The sequence below is a fragment of the Sus scrofa genome, chromosome 3 (genome assembly GCF_054392235.1).
Source record: "Sus scrofa isolate SSC_HxYL_T2T_F1_AM1 chromosome 3, Sscrofa_HxYL_maternal_Yorkshire_Landrace_v2.0, whole genome shotgun sequence".
NCBI lineage: Eukaryota > Metazoa > Chordata > Mammalia > Artiodactyla > Suidae > Sus > Sus scrofa.
Window position 1 is genome coordinate 35,668,498 of NC_139385.1, and position 18,757 is coordinate 35,687,254.

The 18,757-nt window shown below is 49.1% G+C and overlaps 1 protein-coding gene across 1 annotated transcript in view; it reads right to left on the reverse strand.

The window, feature by feature from the left end:
• The window catches only part of MRTFB (myocardin related transcription factor B), a 296,254-nt gene that overhangs the window by 262,736 nt on the left and 14,761 nt on the right, over positions 1-18,757 (reverse strand). Inside the window, exon 3 of the mRNA XM_085017536.1 lies at positions 12,309-13,476. The gene's annotated coding sequence lies outside the window, so the exon portion shown is untranslated. The remainder of the gene's footprint in view (positions 1-12,308; positions 13,477-18,757) is intronic.

Sequence of the window (18,757 nt, forward strand, 5' to 3'; positions counted from 1 at the left end):
GACTTTAATAAAAAAATGACCACAACAAGTGCTGGTGAGGATATAGAGAAACTGGAAAGCTCATCCATTGCTGATGGGAATGCAAAGGGATTCAGCCCCTTTTGAAAACAATTTGGAACTTTCTCAAAATGTAAGGCATAGAGTTACCACATGACTCAGCAATTCCACTCCTAGACGGATGGAAGAGAAATGAAAACATGTCCACACAAAAATATATACATGAATGTTCCTAGCAACAGTATTCCTAATAGTCACCCAAATGGTGGAACCACCCAACGGTCCCTCTGCTGATAGATGAATCAATAAAATGTGGCATATCCATCCAACGGAATATGATTTCTCAACCATGAAGCACTGATTCATGCTACAATGTAGAGGAGCCCTGAAAACATTAGGTGATGGGAAAGAGGTCAGCTGCAAAAGGCCAGTGATTTCACTTATGCTATTCCATATACGGAATGTCCAGAAAGGGCAAATCTACAGAGACAGAAAGGAGATAAGGGGTTGCCAAGGTCTGCGGGGGGCGGGGGTGGGGTGGGGAACGGAGGTGAGTGTTAAGAGGGTGGCAGTGTTTTGTTTTTGAGACAATGAAAATGTTCTAATATTGATTGTGGTGATGGACACACAACCTGTGAATATACAAAAAAGTCTGTACATGAACACATTGAATTGCACTCATAAATGGAAGAATTGTATGGTATCAATAGAGCTGTTTACAAAAGCAGAGTTGCAGATGGACACATGTAACATGCTATCATTTATTTATAAAAACACAGGCACATGCAAACAACACTCTTTCTTTAGGAACATGTGCAAATGCAGCGAAAACAAAGACAGGCACGTGAATGAGAAACACACAAATGGATGGCAGTTGCAAGCCTGGGAAGTGGTGGGTAGTGGGTATGGAGGGAGACATAGGGTATTTCAGTTCTATTTGTGACACTGACTTCTTAAGCTTGGCAATTGGGCCTTCTGGTGTTTGTTTGTTTGTTTGTTTGTTTAGAGCCAAATATGGAAATTCCCAGGCTAGGGGTCGAATCAGAGCTATAGCCTCTGGCCTACACCACAGCCACAACAACGTGGGATCCTAGCTGAGAGTGTTACCCTCACCACAGCTCACAGCAATGCCAGACCCTTAACCCACTGATCGAGGCTTCATCCCCATGGATACTAGTCGGGTTCTTAACTCACTGAACTACAATGGGAACTCCCCCTTCTGGGTATTTTTCCATACATCTTTTCTGTTTGCTTCAGTGGTTTGTGCACATTTTTCATAGACATTGTCCAACATTTTGGAAGTTGGCCATGTGTGTTCGAGGCAGGGAGGCAGGGAGGCTGGCCTCTGGACTCCCAGACTAGGGGAGCACGGGACTGGACCAAAAAGAGCTGGGTCCCTGGGGGTTCCTTCCATGCAGTAGCTGTATCCTGAATAGAGTCAAACAGGGTACCATCTCTGGAGCTTCCTGGCTGGAGTTCTGCAGGAAAGAGCTGGACCTTGTGGCCAGTTAGCCCCTGGTTTGAATCTCCACTCTGCCGACCTTAGCCAATTACTTAACCTCTCTGAGCTTAACTTCCCCATCTGCCAAATAGGAAAAATACCAGCTACTCCTCAAAGCTGGCGAAGCAGGTTAGGAATCCGACTAGTATCCATGAGGATGCAGGTTCCATCCCTGGCCTCACTCAGTAGGTTAAGAATATGGCGTTGCTGGGAGCTGTGGTGTAGGTCACAGATGTGGCTCGGATCTGGTGTTGCTGGGGCTGTGGTATAGGCCGGCAGCTGCAGCTCTGATTTGACCCCTAACCTGGCAACTTCCACATGCCACAGATGCAGCCCTAAACGGCAAAAACAAACAAACAAACTGTAGGGGAGCCATGCTTCCTTTCTCTCCTCCTCATGGCTTCAGCTTCGCAAAGACCTGTGAAGAGAGTTCCCTGCACTGCTCTTAATGATATGAAAAAGCATGTAAATAAGCCGGCTCTGTCATTCTCCATTCACTGTCATTCTCTCTGTAATCCCAACTGTTGTGCACCCTCTCCCGGAAACTCCCAGGGCAGGGCTTGGCCCCGGGGGGCTGAGGGAAGGGACAATGGTGTGTATGTGTCTGTCTGGAACCTTCCCCCACCTGGCTGGGTGGGCTCTCTCAGCCCTTCTTGGTCCAGACCCTTGGCAGGTAAAATCCAAGCTTCTCAGCCTCCCCCTACCCCCAGCAGAGGCAGCCCAGGCCCTGCGGGGACAGTGGGGCCTTAGAAAGGGGGCCTGAGAGCCAGGCAGATGGATGGGACAGGGCCTGTGCTGGGGACTGACAAGGCTGGACGCTCACTCTGGCTTCGTATGGGAGCTGCCAGGGACATGCTCCCATGGAGGTAATTCTGGTCACTGAACTGAATCTGGGAAGTGCCGTCTCAGACCTTGGGGCACTTCAAACCAGGGCAGAGTCCTGGCAGGGAGCCACTCCCTTCAGCCCTGGGACTGGGCTGGTTGGTTCGGGGAAGGCTGAAGCCTCTGTGCCTGGCTTGGGTCTCCACACCATCTAAGGTCTGTGGCTGATGCGGAGAGCAGGGTGGCAGGATCCCGTGGGGGCCCAGTGGGTGGTGCCCTGGTCGCCCTCCAAACAGCACCCACACTGGTCAGAGCACAGGCCCTGTTGCTTGCCTTCCAGCTGACCTGAGATCACCCCACTATGACTCCCTGGGGTCACGACTTAGCTGGAAAAATGCTGCATGGCTGTAGCTTCTCCTTTGGGAGCTCATCTGTCCAGTGACTGACCCTTATTAACCTCTGGTCTTCCTGGCCGACAGCCAGCCAGGATGGAAAGCGATGGGTGGCTTTGGGAAACGAGGGAAAAGTGACAATTCATTCTCCCCACCCCCGGTCATTTCCCTGGGGTCCAGCTGGGCTGTTCTCTCACCCAGGTGCAGGCCTTCCAGAAAGGGCCAGGGCTGCCACCAAGCCTTTTACGTATGTCTCTTGGGAGTCGCTCACAGCCATGGCCTTCCTCCTGTCCAAACTCCACCCAGCGGCCAAAGCCATCTGTCTATAACATGAAGGGGGCTGTGTCACAGGCCTGCCTTAAAAGCCCTGCCTGGCTCCCTCCATGACTGGAGGCCTCCAGAAGTGTTTTTTGCTTGGCCTGCACTGAGTGTTTCTTTTTCATTTTCTTTCTTTCTTTCTTTCTTTCTTTCTTTCTTTCTTTCTTTCTTTCTTTCTTTCTTTCTTTCTTTCTTTCTTTCTTTCTTTCTTTCTTTCTTTCTTTCTTTTTAATTTGGAAGTTTTGCATGAAAAGCTGGCATTTGCAGCTTTTCCTGAGACATCAAGTCCAAATTCCTGCATAAGTAGAGCTGTCCGGAGCTCAGCACAGCACTTCCCCAGGCAGGTGATCCTTGGGAACAGCCGCCATCATTCCCTACTGTCGTCCAGCCAGCCTCCTTCCTCATCTCACTACCTGCCTGGTACCTGCATGGTCTTGAGTGTCCCCCACTAGTCTCCAGGGAAAGGCTTGAGGGCACAAGGTGACATGACCTGACTGCTTGCCTGCTCCCCCCGCCCCATTTCCTTCCTCCCCTCAGCCCCCACCCCCCCACACACACACTGCCCATACCAATCTCTCTGCTCACTAGACAAGCCAGGTACCAACATAGGTCCACTCCCCATGCAGCTTCCACCATCTGCGCCTCTGCAACCTCATTTGGCAGGTATATACAGAGCACCTACCGTGCACCATGGATCTGGGCCAAGTACTAGGGTAGAAAGATAACGAGACCCAGTGTATTAGCCTGGGTTCTCCAGAAAAATTGGGAGTGAAGAGAACTAAGAGGCTAGAGAGTCAGAGACTTATCATAGGGAACTGGCTCATGCAATGTTGGAGGCTGAGAAGTTCAAGATCTGCCATCAGCAAGCTGGAGGCCAGGAGAGCCAATGGTGTAAGTTCAAGTCCAAGTCTGAGGCCAAGAGAAGACGGATGCCCCAGCTCCAGGACATTTAGGAAGGGAGGAAAGGATTCTTTCTTAACTCTTTTATTCCATTCAAGGCTTCAATGGATAGCATGAGGCCCTCCCACCCTGGGGAGGGTAATCTGCTTTATTCCATCTCCTGATGCCAAAGTTAACCTCATCTAGAAACATCTGCACAGACACACCCGAAGGGGTTTGACTAGATGTCTGGGCACCCCATGGCCCAGGCAAGTTGACATATAAAATTTAGCCATCACATCCAATTCCTGCTCTCCTGTAGCCTGCAATTCAGCAAGGTAGTCAGAGCAGCCGGACAAGAACTCCAAACTACGCAGTAAGTGCAGGAGGAAGTGTTACGTGTGTGTGCGCGTGCTTTTTAGGGCCGCACCCATGGCATAGGGAAGTTCCCAGCTCCAACTGGAGCTGTCACTGCCTGTCTACACCACAGCCACCGCAATGTGGGATCCAAGCCACGTCTGTGATCTACACCACAGCTCACGGCAATGCCGGATCCTTAACCCACTGAGTGAGGTCAGGGACCAAACCTGTGTCCTCATGGATACGAGTCGGTTTGTTACTGCTGAGCCACGATGGGAACTCCCTGAAATTCTCACTTTTATTTCCAACTTGACTTTGACTAGTACCTCCTTCAAGTCTCTTCTGATCTCCCCATGCAATCAGTGACTTTCTCAGATGCTTCCAGACACATATTTCTCGGGAGACATGATCTTCTCGCTCTCTCTCTCTCCCCAGTGAGATGGTCTAAGTCTACAAAAAGATACAGTGATAATATAGCAAAGTCCTGGGTACCGACCACTCATCCTTTTCTTTTCTTTTTTTTGGTCTTTTTGCCTTTTCTAGGGCCGCACTCGCGGCATATGGAGATTCCCAGGCTGGGGTCTAATCAGAGCTTGAGCCATCTGCCTACACCACAGCCCTAGCAACGCGGGATCCAAGCTGTGTCTGTGACCCACACCACAGCTCACGGCAACGCCAGATTCTTAACCCACTGAGCAAGGCCAGGGACTGAACCCGCAACCTCATGGTTCCTAGTTGGATTCATTAACCACTGAGCCACGATGGGAACTCCCTGACCACTCATCCTTAAAAGATAAAGCATTATAGATACAGCAGAGCCTAGAGTGCCTAAGTTATCCCCATCTGCCCAGATTTTCCTGGTTTTAGCCCTAAAAGTTCTGAGTCCTGGGACCCCCTCAGTCTTGGGCAAACCAGGACAGGTCACCCTGGTGCAGCCCTCCTCTACCCCCACCTCCGTGTATACCCCTTCCTCAAAATCATACCCCCCACTCCCCATAGGGGGAACTGCTAATTTATTGAGGGTTACCATTTGTGTGTCTTTATTACTTTAACCAAGCCCAAAAGATATTGGAGTGTTGTTTTGCGCCTGCGCGCACACACATAAACTGCACACACACACTGGGCTGGGTCTGGAATATTGGACGGCCCTTTCCTGAGCCGGGGTGGCGGTATGAGTATGGGAAGGAGTGGATGAAACTTCCTGCAAGTTTGAAGGCACAAACCAGAAGAGCAATACCCTGCAAGGCACAAAACCAGATAGGGGAGAGGGGCGCGAGGATGTGGGCGTCAGGGCGTGAGAGCAGGAGCCGGAAGAGAGGCAGGCGGTCGGAAGAGGATCCGAGAGAGAGGGCCGGGTGGAGGCAGAAGGTCTCCGGGAGAAGAGCGTGCAAGGGATGTCGGGAGAGGCTGCTGCCAGTTCCCTCTTTGGCTGCTCCTGTGACAGCCTCGGGAAAACCCTACAGCCCTGACCAACGTGTGGAGGCAAAGAGATGCTTTCAGGGGGCCCACCGCTGATGGATGCCTGAAGCTGCCCACGGGGTCGCCTGATAGACTCCAAGTGTTTCCCGCTGGTTCCAGCTGCCGGTGTCTCTGACCCCCGCCAAGCTCCTTGTGGGACCATGACACATGGTGTTGGGTCTCATGTGTGGAAAGAGGAAGGGAGTGAGGGAGGGCAGGAGGGAAAAGAGAAAAAGAAGGGATGGAAGGGAGAAAGGAAGGCAGGCGTGAGGGAGGGAGGGACAAAGGGGGGGGAATGGGAGGGGCCATCGTGGTCTTTTTGGCCGGGCTTTAACAGCACAACCTGCAGAGGAGGTCGGACGCAGGCTGCGCGCCGTCCGCGGCCGTGGCCCTCGGAGCCAGGGGACGCTCAGGGGCTGTGGTCTCATTTCCGAGCGGGGCAGGGAGGCAGAGAAGAGCCTGCGACCGCGCCGCTTTGGGGGTGGAGGGTGGGGCGAGACAAAGGCGCAGAGTCGACGGAGGTGGAGAGGGGCGGAGGCGGGCTGCTTAGCAACCGCGGAAGATTTAGGGAAGTGGCAGGAGCTTTTCTCCCGCTGCCTCTAAGGGAGGATTTTTTTTTTTTTTTTTTAAAGACCTCCCCCACACGCCCACACTGGCTGTTCTGTTGTGGCGGCTCTGAGAGTCGGGATCTGAAAGTCAGGGCCACGGGGGAGAGCTAGCGGCCACGTGCGCAGTGGGAAAAGCCACGGAGACTGGGGGAACATTCTCCAGCTCTCTGGAAGGTGTGGAGACACCGCCTCCTTCTCCTCCCAGCTGCTCCTCCTCCTCCTTGGCTGCCAACAGCGGGACAGGAAGGTGTCTGGGGACCGCCCCCCCCTTCTTTTCCCCAGGGCCCTACGGACAGCCCCAATCCTGCTCTTACCCACCCCGCCCCCAGAGAATTCTTTGTTGCTTTTTTCTCTTAATTTGATTTTCTCTGGCTCAGAGTCAAGATCAAAAGAAGAAATTCTTTCCAGACTTTTAGGAATAATTCCCAGAATCTCCCACTGGAAATGCATACATAATGACCACCATTATTTTTTTTTTTTACAATTGTTCTCCCTCTCATCCATTTCTTTTCCATCTCTGCTGCAGGGGTGGGAGTGGGGTGGGAGTGGGGTGGGGGTGGGGGTGGAGGGTGGGAGAGAGGGGACTCTTCTGTGCCTTTGGGATGCAGACTGACCCATATTCACCCTACCTTCCAAAGTGAGAGTTTGAGGCGCAAGGCAAGGAAGGTGAAGAGCGCCCTGAAATCACCTGGTGGAAAGTGATTTCTTTTCTGATTTAATTGTCTTAATTTCGTTGAGTCTCAAATTGGTGCTGGCCGGGTCCTTAGTGCCTCCCTGACACTTGCTAACCTTCCTTTCAACAGCAGACCTCAAGCTTCCAGCTCAGGAGAGCAACCTGGCTGCAGTTTAATAACAGTGTCACTTTTCATTGTGTTTATTTGGGGGGTACCATCAAGGGGGCTTTGCATTTATGACTGGTTCCTGTTTAGAGGAAAAACAAATAAACAGTACATCACAATCAAGGTGGAACAAGGATCCAGCGCCTTAATGATGGAGGCCTTTGGAAAGGCCCCAGGGCTGTCAGCCTTCCTTCTAGGATGCTGCTGGCTTTGCTCCTGGCAGGCAGGTTGCGGGTTGGGCTCAGGGAAGGATCCTGTTTGAGGTCAGCTGGTCCAGTTGGGCAGCAGCTGGCACTGAGAGAGCCTCCGATGAGAGCTTTTAATTTTGGTTGGAGCCAGTCAGCCTGGCTTTGCAGCCCCGCTGTGGTCTGTTTTGCTCCCTGGGATTACAGACGTCCACTCATCAGTGTCCACTTTGGGCTGTAAAGTGTGGGTGGTTGCCAGGCACCTGATTCCCCTTTGGAGGCCACTTCCCTGTCCTCTCAGAGCTGGGGTTTGAGAGGAGTAGACTCACCCCTGGCTCTGGGGCTGGCATGCTAACAGGGCCTGAGTCTGGGCAACTCACTTCTCTGGGCACAATGATGGATGAGTTCAGAGATGAGCAGTGAGATACATAGAGATTTTTACTATGAATGCTGGGGCTGGTTCCTTCCTGCTGGCCTTCATCCTGAGATGAGAGGGGAGCGCTTACAGCCATTTCTGCCACCACGAGGAGGGAGCCAACAACGAGGGAGCAGAGAAGAGCAACTGGAAAAGAAAGAAACCTGATCCTGATGATATCGTTTCCATCCCTGGATCCAGCTGTGCCTGAAGCTAGCCTCTACCCTTGGCTGCCTTTGGAGCTCCCCGCTGAGCCAATAAATTCCCCTTTCATGTAATCGGGTTAGGATCAGAGTTTCGGTCACTTGCAACCACAAGAGTCTTAACTGACGAAATGGCTCGTGCAAATCCTTGGCCACTGAGAGAAATAAGAACTCAAACGACCTGTTCTACTGACGTGGGTGAGTGGCATTGTCACTATACACAAACACCGGCATGGGAAAAGCTGTCATTGTACCAAGAAGCTCCAAATTTCAGATCATTGTGTAGATGACCCAGGCTGAGGATATTGCATGCAGTGGCTGATTGAACAGTCTGAGTGCAAACAAATGCTTTTATCACCATTTTGTAGATAATAAGCTTGAGGCTTGGGGAGCTTCTGTGACCCTTAGCGGCAAGTCGAGGCTTAGTCCTCAAAACTGTGGTCCCAGCCACCCCTCCACGGTAAACAGGAGACCGCTCACTGGAAGGTACAAAACTTTGAGAACATGTGACTGGGAGGGGACCGAGGGGGTGGCGCCATCGAGCAGCACTTGATGATGCTGATGTCACAGGGATGTGAATGCTCTTGCTCATGTGGTACCCAGCCGATGTGGCCGTACTGGTCACTGAAATAAGCTGGGTGACTTTGGGTATTTCGTCTTTCCCAGCTTCACTGTTTTTCTCACCTGGAAAATGGAGACCAGGGTCCCCAGCCTCCCTCATCCCCCCTCCCCGACCCCCCCCCCCAGCCACCAGGCATTTCACATGCGGGCAAAGATGTGAAAGATTATTTGCCAAATAAAAAGCGAGGCTGCAGGAAGAAGGGAATGGCTAGACTGACCAGAGGTGGATGGGCAGGCGTGGACAGATGCAAGCCAACCACCTACACTTCCTCCTCCCCATGCAGGGCTGGAGGGAGGTGAGCCCTGTGGTGACCTGAAAGGAACCTTTCTGTCCCCAAAGCAGGGAGAGATAAGAACTGTGAAGCAGAGAAGCGAGCGCTGCTACAGGCGCTTGGGGGTTTATTTTTACCCTGTTATCTCTATCCGAAAATGTCAAGCGTGGAGCCACCCCTCTCCCCAGCCCCCCACCCTCCCCAGCCATTAAACGTGGCAGCACAGCCTAGAAACAGGCCCCTTCTCCCCCTCTGTTCCTCTGCCTCTCCAAGAGAGTCACAGTGCTATGGCGACGGGAGGCATGGAAACCCTGAAATAGAGAAGTGGGAGGTGAGGCCTTTTATTTGGGTTCTGGAACAGGCCCACTTCCTCCTAGAGGCCCGGGGTGCAGAGGAGGCCCTTGGCACTGTTGGGTATCTATTCTAAGGTTTGCATCATATGAGCTCTTTATGTTGCAAGAAGCAGAAATCCTTATTTAAAATGGGTTATATAATAAAGAACATCTATTTGGCTTAGGCCACTAAAAAGTCCAGCAATAGTTCAGGCTTCAGGTGAGGCTTGATCCAGGGGCTTAATGCCATCACAAAGGCTCAGTTCTCTCCTCTTGCCTCTACCTTCCGTGGTGTTGGCTTCCTCCTTAGTCACCATTCTGTGCACCTCCACAACCTCTGTAGCAATTCCAGAGTCTTCCTCTGGGGTCAGAGTGGTCTAGACCTCACATCCACAAACTGGTGCTCCCAAGGAAGACAGAGGAAATGTCTTTTTGCCAGAAGGTCCCAAAAAATGTCTTCTTGTGTTTTGTCGGCTCTGTCTGGGTTCTCTGTTCATCCCAGAGCCAATCACTTGGGTGTGGGAGCAGAACATGAAAAATGCACTGATTAGATGGAGTGAAACCAGATCGCCAGGAACAGGAAAGCAATAATGTCCCAAAGGAGATTTCAGGCATTTGCCCCGCAGAGTGATGGTATGGATGCTGAACAGCAAGAGGGACAGTTTCGTGGTTTATTCCCTTTATACTTTCATTCTCTCCTATATCCCAGAAAGCCTTGAAGATTAGGGGTGATTGTTCTTTCTTATCCAGAAATAATAGGCCAACATTAATTTCTTCTCTTTCCATCTGTAGATTTATCTGGGGTTCCGAGCTCTAAGATTTCCACGTCTGTCACTTTAACAATTTCACTGAGGCAACAGAATCTCCCCCGGGTGGACAGGTGAGTACAGGCTGAAATGCATGGGTTTACCTGCTGAATGCTCCCTCTGCATTCAAAGTAAAACTCACCCTCTACACCCTGGCTTACCCATCCCTCAGCCCCCTGACACACCTTCAGCCACATCCTTAAACAAAGCCATCACCCTTGAGTGGCAGAGCCTTCCTGTTGGTTCTTTCCCTCCACCTGGAAGATCTGTTCACAGTTGACTCTGTCCCACCATTCCAGGCTCTAATCAAATGCCACACCTCCTGAGAGGTCTTCTCTGACCAGCCTTGCATGTAAAATCATTGGAAACTCTCCTGTTCCTTGGTGTTTTAAGTATCTCTCTCCCTTCACTGGACTGTAAGCACCACAAAGCCAGAGCTGGCCAGTCCTGTTGATGTGTATAACTTCTTTCTTCTTTCTTTTTTCTTGTTTAGGGCTGTACCCTGTGGAATACGGAAGTTCCCAGGCTAGCAGTTGAATTGGAGCTGCAACTGCCAGCCTACACCACAGCCACAGCAATGCCAGATCTGAGCCATGTCTGCGACCTACACTGCAGCTCACAGCAACACTGAATACTTAAACCACTGAGCAGGGTCAGGGATGGAACCTGCATCCTCATGAATACTAGTCAGGTTCATTACCCCTGAGCCATAGTGGGAACTCCAGATGTATGTACCTTTTGGGTCTGGCACATTGGAAGGTACTCAAGAAATATTTTTGGCTCAATGAATGAAAATTCTTTTCTGAATGGCTTTGGAAACTTCCATAGGGCAGGAAGTGTGTGTGTGTGTGTGTGTGTGTGTGTGTTTCTTGGTTTTAACTTGGTACCTACCAAAGCACTGGGCTTATCATCATAAAAGTGATGACATACAACAATATTTTTTTTCAAATAAAGATCTCTCTGATGAAAGGATTTGCTCAAAATTGCACCCAAACTAGTCCAGAAAGATACCTGGGAGCATTGACTGCTTCTCTGAGGAATTCCCTTTCCAAAGCCAGTGTACGTGAGCATTTGAAGGCATGAAATTGCAGAGGGGGACCTCGGATCACCTTTCTATTCAGATCTCTGAATACGGTGGCGAGACTACCATTCACAAGTAAAAGCATGAAAACAACATGTCACAATGGTATTGTTTACTCCTTGACCCAACAAGGCAGACTGAGAAGAGTGTCCTATGAGAAAAATATTGCACCGCATCCATTGCAGACCCATAAGTCAATGTCAACACTCAGTGAGCTGATGACTCAGAAGGAACGCCCATGCTCTCCCTGGACACAAACTCTCCCCAAGGCTACCGAGACCTACTGCCTTATGACGGTCCTCAAGACAGCCAAGCGACCCAGCGCCACTCATGGAAACCCAAAAACACACCTCCTGCAGAGAGACATCAGTCCTTTCGTTACTGAGTGGGCAGCTCAGGGATTCTTAGCCATTGCTGATTCTTTGTTCATCCAGCCAGGTTGGTCTCACTCTTAGGCTCGCACATGGCACTCTGAACGTGGCTCTATAGAACTCACCAACATTGGTAACAATATCTACATTTAGGTGATTATTTGATAAAGATCTATTTTCCCCCCAGAGCCCAGACTTCTTAAGCGCAAGGATAGATCTCTTTGGCTCACTACCGTGTCTAGGCATTCTATCCATGTCTAACATGGAGCGCATGCCTCACACATACTTTTTGAATGGAAGAAGGGATAAATGAATGGTGCTCAGGTGTCTGCTGGGAAGACACCTCCCAGCCAGCCTGACTCAGCTGCAAGAGAGCAAAGAGGCTGCATTTTTTTTTTCCCAATGTAAATCCGACCTTATCATCACCTGACTGCCTTGTCATCTTCATCAAGGCGTCTCCTGTGCCTAGAATAGTATCTGGCACAGAGAGGAGGCTCCACAGATATTGGGAGAATACACACATGAATGGACACTTCCCGGAGAAGCTCGGTTACTGTCTTAGGATAAATTCCTGGAAAGGGGATATGGGGGGAAGGTACAATATGCGAACATCCTGATCCAGAACCCAGGGTCCCCCTTTGGACCCAGTGGGTCTGGTTCCAGGAGTCGCTAAACCAACAGGTCAGCATGGGGTCAGCTTGGATTGCAAACGAAATGAGTTTTCTTGAGACTGTGCTCCTTGGGACTGTTGGGCACCACGCTCCGGGGTTATGTACTTGAAGTTATGGCTCCTGGTTGTCATCACACACTCTGAAGAAAATAACCCCAACCCAGGAATGGTACTGTACCTTAGAGAGAGCCGGGCCTCAGTCTCCGCTATTGGGTCAGGAGGATACAGAGAGGGATTTTTCTTCCGCAGTATCACATCTTCCTTCCTGAGGGCTATCTGAATCCAAATGCGTCTCTTTGTATCTGAAGTTTAACTCACCAACGGCTCGACTATTTGGTTTTGGTCCCCGCTTTGAGGGCAAGAGAGAGGTCCGAGACCTGTTCTCCAGTCGCCAATCCAAAAGCAAACATCAAAAAAACACCTCTGAACCGTTATGAACAACCGCCGTAAATCCAAACTTCCAGGCACGCCTGGGTCTCCAGCGCCCCCCAGCCCAGCAAGCAAAAATGGCTCACCTTTGAACTACAGAATCCCTTCCAGAACCAGGAGGAAAGGGAAAGGGATTTACGGTTGTCTCAGAGTTGTAGGCTCTGGCTTGCCCCCAGGATGAGTTCATTATTTATTCTTAGAGACTGGACTCAAATTAAACAAACAGTGCCTATAAATAGAACGGGATACGCTCAGCTCAGTGTCACTGAAAGGTCCTTTTCACAGGGACAGACGCGCTTAAATGGGTGTTCTCGAGTTACCCTGCTGGTACTACGCGGGGAAGGGTTGCCCTCTTTCTTTGTCAGTGTGGTCCGGGGGTGCGGGGGAAGCAGATGAGTCAGATGTTGGGATTCGGCCCGATTCTGTCTTCTTCATCGCTTTTTCTCAACGCTCCTTCACATCATAACCCAGGAGAAGTTGCAGAGGAAGGATGGGGCTCTATAAGCACCCTGGCTGGGAGCTTGGCAGTTCCCTCGGGGAATGGGTCCTGGTTCAGGCTGTATTTGACAGAGTGTTCTGCTCTTTGAGACGACACACTCCCTGAGGAAAGGGACCGAGTGCAGGGATCTCTTCTTGGTTTCCCCCGTTTTGCCGAGCACAGGGATGCCTAGGGTCTCAGACCCCGAGCCATGACTTCAGAGGACCCTCTCTCTGCATGGATGGCTTTATGATGGGGATCATGTGTTCCAGGGTTGGTGGGGCTTTGCACTGAAGTGCACTGGTGGTGGTGGTGGTGGTGGGATCATGTGTTCCAGGGTTGGTGGGGCTTTGCACTGAAGTGCACTGGTGGTGGTGGTGGTGGTGGTGGGGTTGATGCTTGAAAGGTGGACCAGTGGGGATGGAAAGATCTGGAATAACTGTGAATAAACATCAAGCAATGAGACAAAGTCAAATCACCATAGTAGCAATAAGTACCACCATGGATTCGGCACTTGGCCAGATCATTCCAGACACTATTCTAAGTGCTTTGTAAAAATTCATTTAATCTCTCTACAATCCCTACAAGGTAGGGACCATTAGTATCTCTGTTCTATGGATGAAGAAACGGAGGTACCAAGAGATTACAGATCTTTGCTGCAGGTCACACAGCTGGTAAGACGGGATTGGAAGTCAGGCACTTGAGCTCCAGAGCCTGGTCTCCTGCGGTAGAAACTGAGTACTTGGAGTATGTGTAGCTATTGGTAATATGGCCTGGTGCCAAGCCCATAACTCCCCGCCAACATGAGACCTAGGTCAGGTCAAATCACAATGAATCTCAGGACTTCCGCTGGGAAGGCTAGGATGAAGATGCCTTGCATTTTCCTCTGGAGACAGGCAGCCTCGAGAAGGGCCACAGCCATCCTACTCTTCCAGGGAAGCCTGGCTGAGAATGAAGACAGCACTGAGCAAAAGCAGAGCTGAAGAACAGATCCTGCTGACGTCATTTAACCTGAATACAGCCGGACCTGATGCTGGAACCTACTCCTCAACTTTGCACTTTCAGGAGCCGGTATTTTCCCTCTGCTGCTTAAGCCCATCAGAGCTGATTTTCTTTCATTTGTCATTGAAAGATCCCTTGCTGAGAGGGGCTGGCCCATAAGAAAACATCATGTAGGCAAACTAGCCACCCAGCCCATCCATAAGTAAGAGCTCATCCTGACTCCTCTTTGTTGCCCTGTTGGGCTCTTCCAGAAAAACACGCCATCCTGTATCCATGCACTTCTCAATGGCTCCATTCTCTATTTACTGAAACTCCAAATACCACCTCCCCGCTGAGGCTTCCTCTGTCGCATCTGTCTGAATTATCTACCGCCTCCTTGGTTGCCATGATACAGAGCTTAGACACTTATTTAGCACTTACTTTATTCTGCCTTGAAATACAGGTAGCTATTTACAAGCCATTCATTAACATTTATGCATGGATGTGCCTATGTGTCAGAGCCTCAGCTAAGTGCTGGGGATTCAGAGGGAATAAGATCAGCCGGTATCTGAGGTCCTTCTAAGTGCCGGGCACTACGTTTCACACTTCACATGCATCAATTAAGTCACTACATCGCCTAAAATCCCCCACAAGGTAAGTACAAATAGTATCTTCACTTGGCAGGTAACAGGATGGTAAATTGGGAAGGTGCAGTGAGACATGGAGATCACATTGAGAGGAAATGGTGAAGGGAGCTCCAGAGGAAGATGTAGATTTTCAGAGCAAATACTTTAGAATTAGGTTCACAATGCTAATCTCTCCAATTTCACAAATCCCTAATCCACAAAGAGGATGAAAAAGAATTGATAGGTATTAAGAGGATTTTAGGAGGATTTTTTTTTTTTTTTTTTTGAGAAGACCCTGTTGTCATTCACCTCCCAAAAGACACACATGCAGAAGGTGGGGTGTTTCACTCATTCTTCCACCTCAAGTTTCATGAGAACAGCTCCTTTGAGATACTATGGAGCATTTGAGGCTCTGTCCTTGTATCAGGGGAGATAGAGGCTGACTCCCGAGCAGTCACAGGGGGAGGGACGTGGCTGGGAAGCCAACAAGAGCATGAGTATTTCCTAGGGACCATCTGTGGACCTCACATGAGCGAACTGGCCAGTGGACCATCTTAGATGCTGTCTCACAGGGCGGCAGCAAAGGGCCACCAGGGAACTCTGAACTCTTAAGTATCCACCCCAAAGAAATAAAAACATATCTCCACACAAAGATTTGTATGTGAATGCTCACAGCAGCATTATTTGATATCACAACAGCTAAGAAGTTGGAACTATCCAAATGTCCATTATATACAAAATGCGGTATATCTGGGTGGTATAATACTGTTCAGCCATAAGAAAGGAAGAAAATACAGCCGGGTCCCAACGTGACGTTTGACTCGTGATCTTTTGATTTTACAATGGTGCAAAAGTGATATGTGTTCTTTAGAAACCATACTTCCAATTGTGATCTTTTCCCAGGATAGTGATACACAGTAAGACACTCTCTCATGATGCTGGGCAGCGAGTGCCACTCCTGGTCAAACACCTGATCCTGGGGGTTAACAATGAGTACACTTTCAACTGCTCTGTACCTGGGCAACCATTTGTTCTGTTTTTCACTTTCAGCACAGTGTTCACTAAATTACATGAGATATTTGACACTTTTTTTTTTTTTGCTTTTTTGGGGGGCCATACCTGTGGCATGAAGAAGTTCCCAGGCTAGGGATTGAATTGGAACTACAGCTGCCAGCCTACACAGCAACCCCAGATCTGAGCCTTGTCTGTGACCTATACCACAGCTCATGGCAACAGTGGATCCTTAACCCACTGAGTGAAGCTGCGGATCCAACCCATATCCTCATGGATACTAATTGGATTTGTTTCTGCTGTACCACCATGGGGACTCCCAACACTTTACTGTTAAATCGGCTTGGTGTCAGATTATTTTTTCCAGCGGTTGGTGAATATTTTGAGCATGTGTATGGTGGGCTAGGCATAGTTAGGTAAGGTGTGTTAAATGAACTTTCTGTTTATGATATTTTCAATTTACGATGGGTTTATTACAACCCCACTGTAAAGCCAAGGATAGGTGCTACCACATAGACCAACCTCAAAAATATTGTACTAAGTGAAAGAAGCCAGATCCCCCAAACATATATTAAATGATTTGATTTCTATAAAATGTGGAGAAAAGAGAAATTTGTAGGGGCAGAAAGCAGTTCTGGGGCTGAGAGTGGGAGTGGGGATTGGTGGCCAACAGGTTTGAGAGGGTCGGGAAGGGATTGGATAGTCTAAAACCGCACTTTCATAATGACTGCACCACTCTCTATATTTTCTGAAACATCATTGCTTTGTACACTTACAATGGGTCAGTCTTATGGTATGTAGAGTCTATCTCAATAAAGCTGTTTAAAAAAACCCAAAGCGGAGTATGCGGCACATGGGGATAACTTAGTAAATGTTATTATTTGAAATGCTAGGACTGAGACTCTGCAATGAATTGATTAGGAGTGAAGAGGTGCAATTCAGTGGAGAAAGGAGATCTGGCAGTTGGGGCTTGGCAGGGGCCCCCGTTCTTACATCCGCCAGTTTTGTGTGTCCTCTGTGCTGACCATCACCTGTAACTGTCCTGCATCAAGTTCTACCTGGAGGCCAGGGTCAAGGTCAGGTATCCTAGCCTCAGCCCATTGTTGTCCTCTGTGGACATTCCAGGATGCCCTGAAACTGAGCCTTTTCAAGACTTTATGGGCAGACTTAACCCAGTCTGGCTGCAAAGTGTGTTTTACTCCCCATTGCACCCCATCCTCCAACCTTTACTGTCCATAATTCATATGCAATCAACTCTCATCACAAGCTCCCTTTTATTTTAGCTTCATGCTCTTCTGTGAGTCCCTGCATGAGTCCTGCAGAGCCAGGAATTGAGGAGAGAATGTTAGGATGTTAAGATTTGAATGGGGGAAGGATAGGAAACCTGCCCAGGACACGCAGTTGTCCGTCAAGCCCAGTCATAGCATTTGCAGACTGGCTGACATAACTCCAGATGATTACTTCTTAGACCCTGGGGCCCCCCAAATAAGATAAAATTGATTCAGAGATGCCTTGAATCCTTAGTGGGTGACAGTTTTAAGGGTCACGATTACAGTATCACTGACAGAGAGACGGAGTCCAGCTCTTCACTCACATGTTCAGGCTGCTATAACAGAATACCGTAGGCTGGGTGGCTGTAAGTAACAAAAATTTGTAGCTCACCATTCTGGAGGCTGGGGAGTCCAAGGTCAAGGTGCTAACAGACTGAGTATCTATGAGGATGAGCTTCCTGGTGCATAGATGGTCATCTTCCCACTGCAACCTCACACAGCAGAAAGGGCAAGGGAGCTCTCTAGAGTCTCTCTCTGCGTTTTTTTTTTGTTGTTGTTGTTTGTTTGTTTGGTTTTTTTTTTTGGCAAGAGAATGTAATTTTAAGGATATCAATCTAAGTTATATATAAAGAACAATTGAGTGATTATCACTAAGAGACAACAGTATAAAAACACCGCAGAGACATCTACATAGAGGAAGATGAATAAGTTTGTGTGTAGCCAACAAAGATTCTTCCACCTCAAGGATATATATTTCATATAAGTCAGTGAAATATTATTAAAAAACACAGTTGTTTGTTTTCCTAATCAGTAATACATAACAATCTTAAGATTCACAAAGATTGGGAGTTGATTGGGTTGATTGGGGAGATACTCTCCGAGAAAAACATTCAACGTTTTATTTGTTTGTTTGTTTGTTTATTTATTTATTTATTGCTTTTTAGGGTAGCACCCTTGGCATATGGAGGTTCCCAGGCTAGGGGTCTAATCGGAGCTGCAGCTGCCAGCCTATGCCACAGCCACAGCCACGCAATATCCAAGCCATGTCTATAACCTACACCACAGCTCACACCAATGCTGGATCCGTAACCCACTGAGCAAGTCAGGGATTGAACCTGCATCCTCATGGATGCTAGTCAGATTTGTTAACCTCTGAGCCATGACGGGAACTCCCAGTGCATTATTATTTTTTTTTTCTGAATTTGGGGTCTCTTTTATAATGGCACTAATCCCATTCATGGTGCCCCCACCCTCATGACTAATCACCTCCCTAAGACCCCACCTCCAAACACCATCGCAGTGGGGGTAAGGTTTCAAACTAAGACTTTTAAGGGGATGCAAACAGTCAAGCTCTAGCTGTCTAGAGACCACCAGAGCCCTCTAATTAGCATTTGGCAGGAAGCAACAATAAAAAGAGACCATGTGTGTAGTAACATTACAGGAACAAATGGCCTTTTGGACTGATAGCCAGGTCCCTAACAGAGAAATGTGGTTTTTGTTTTGTTTTTTAGGGCTGCACCCACAGCATAAGAAAGTCCCCAAGCTAGGGGGTCAAACTGGAGCCGAAGCTGCCAGCCACAGCCACAGCAATGCAGGATCCAAGCCGCATCTGTGACTGACACCACAGCTCAAGGCGATGCCAGATCCTGAACCTACCGAGCGAGGCCAGGGATTGAACGTGCATCCTCACGGATCCTAGTTGAGCCACAAAGGGAACTCCCGAGAAACATATTTTTGATCTTTTCTATTCCCAGGCCCTGACTCCTGGCTATGATGGTCTCACAGTGCGCCCATCTCTCTGGCTACTCACTGGAGAAAAGATAAAGCTAAG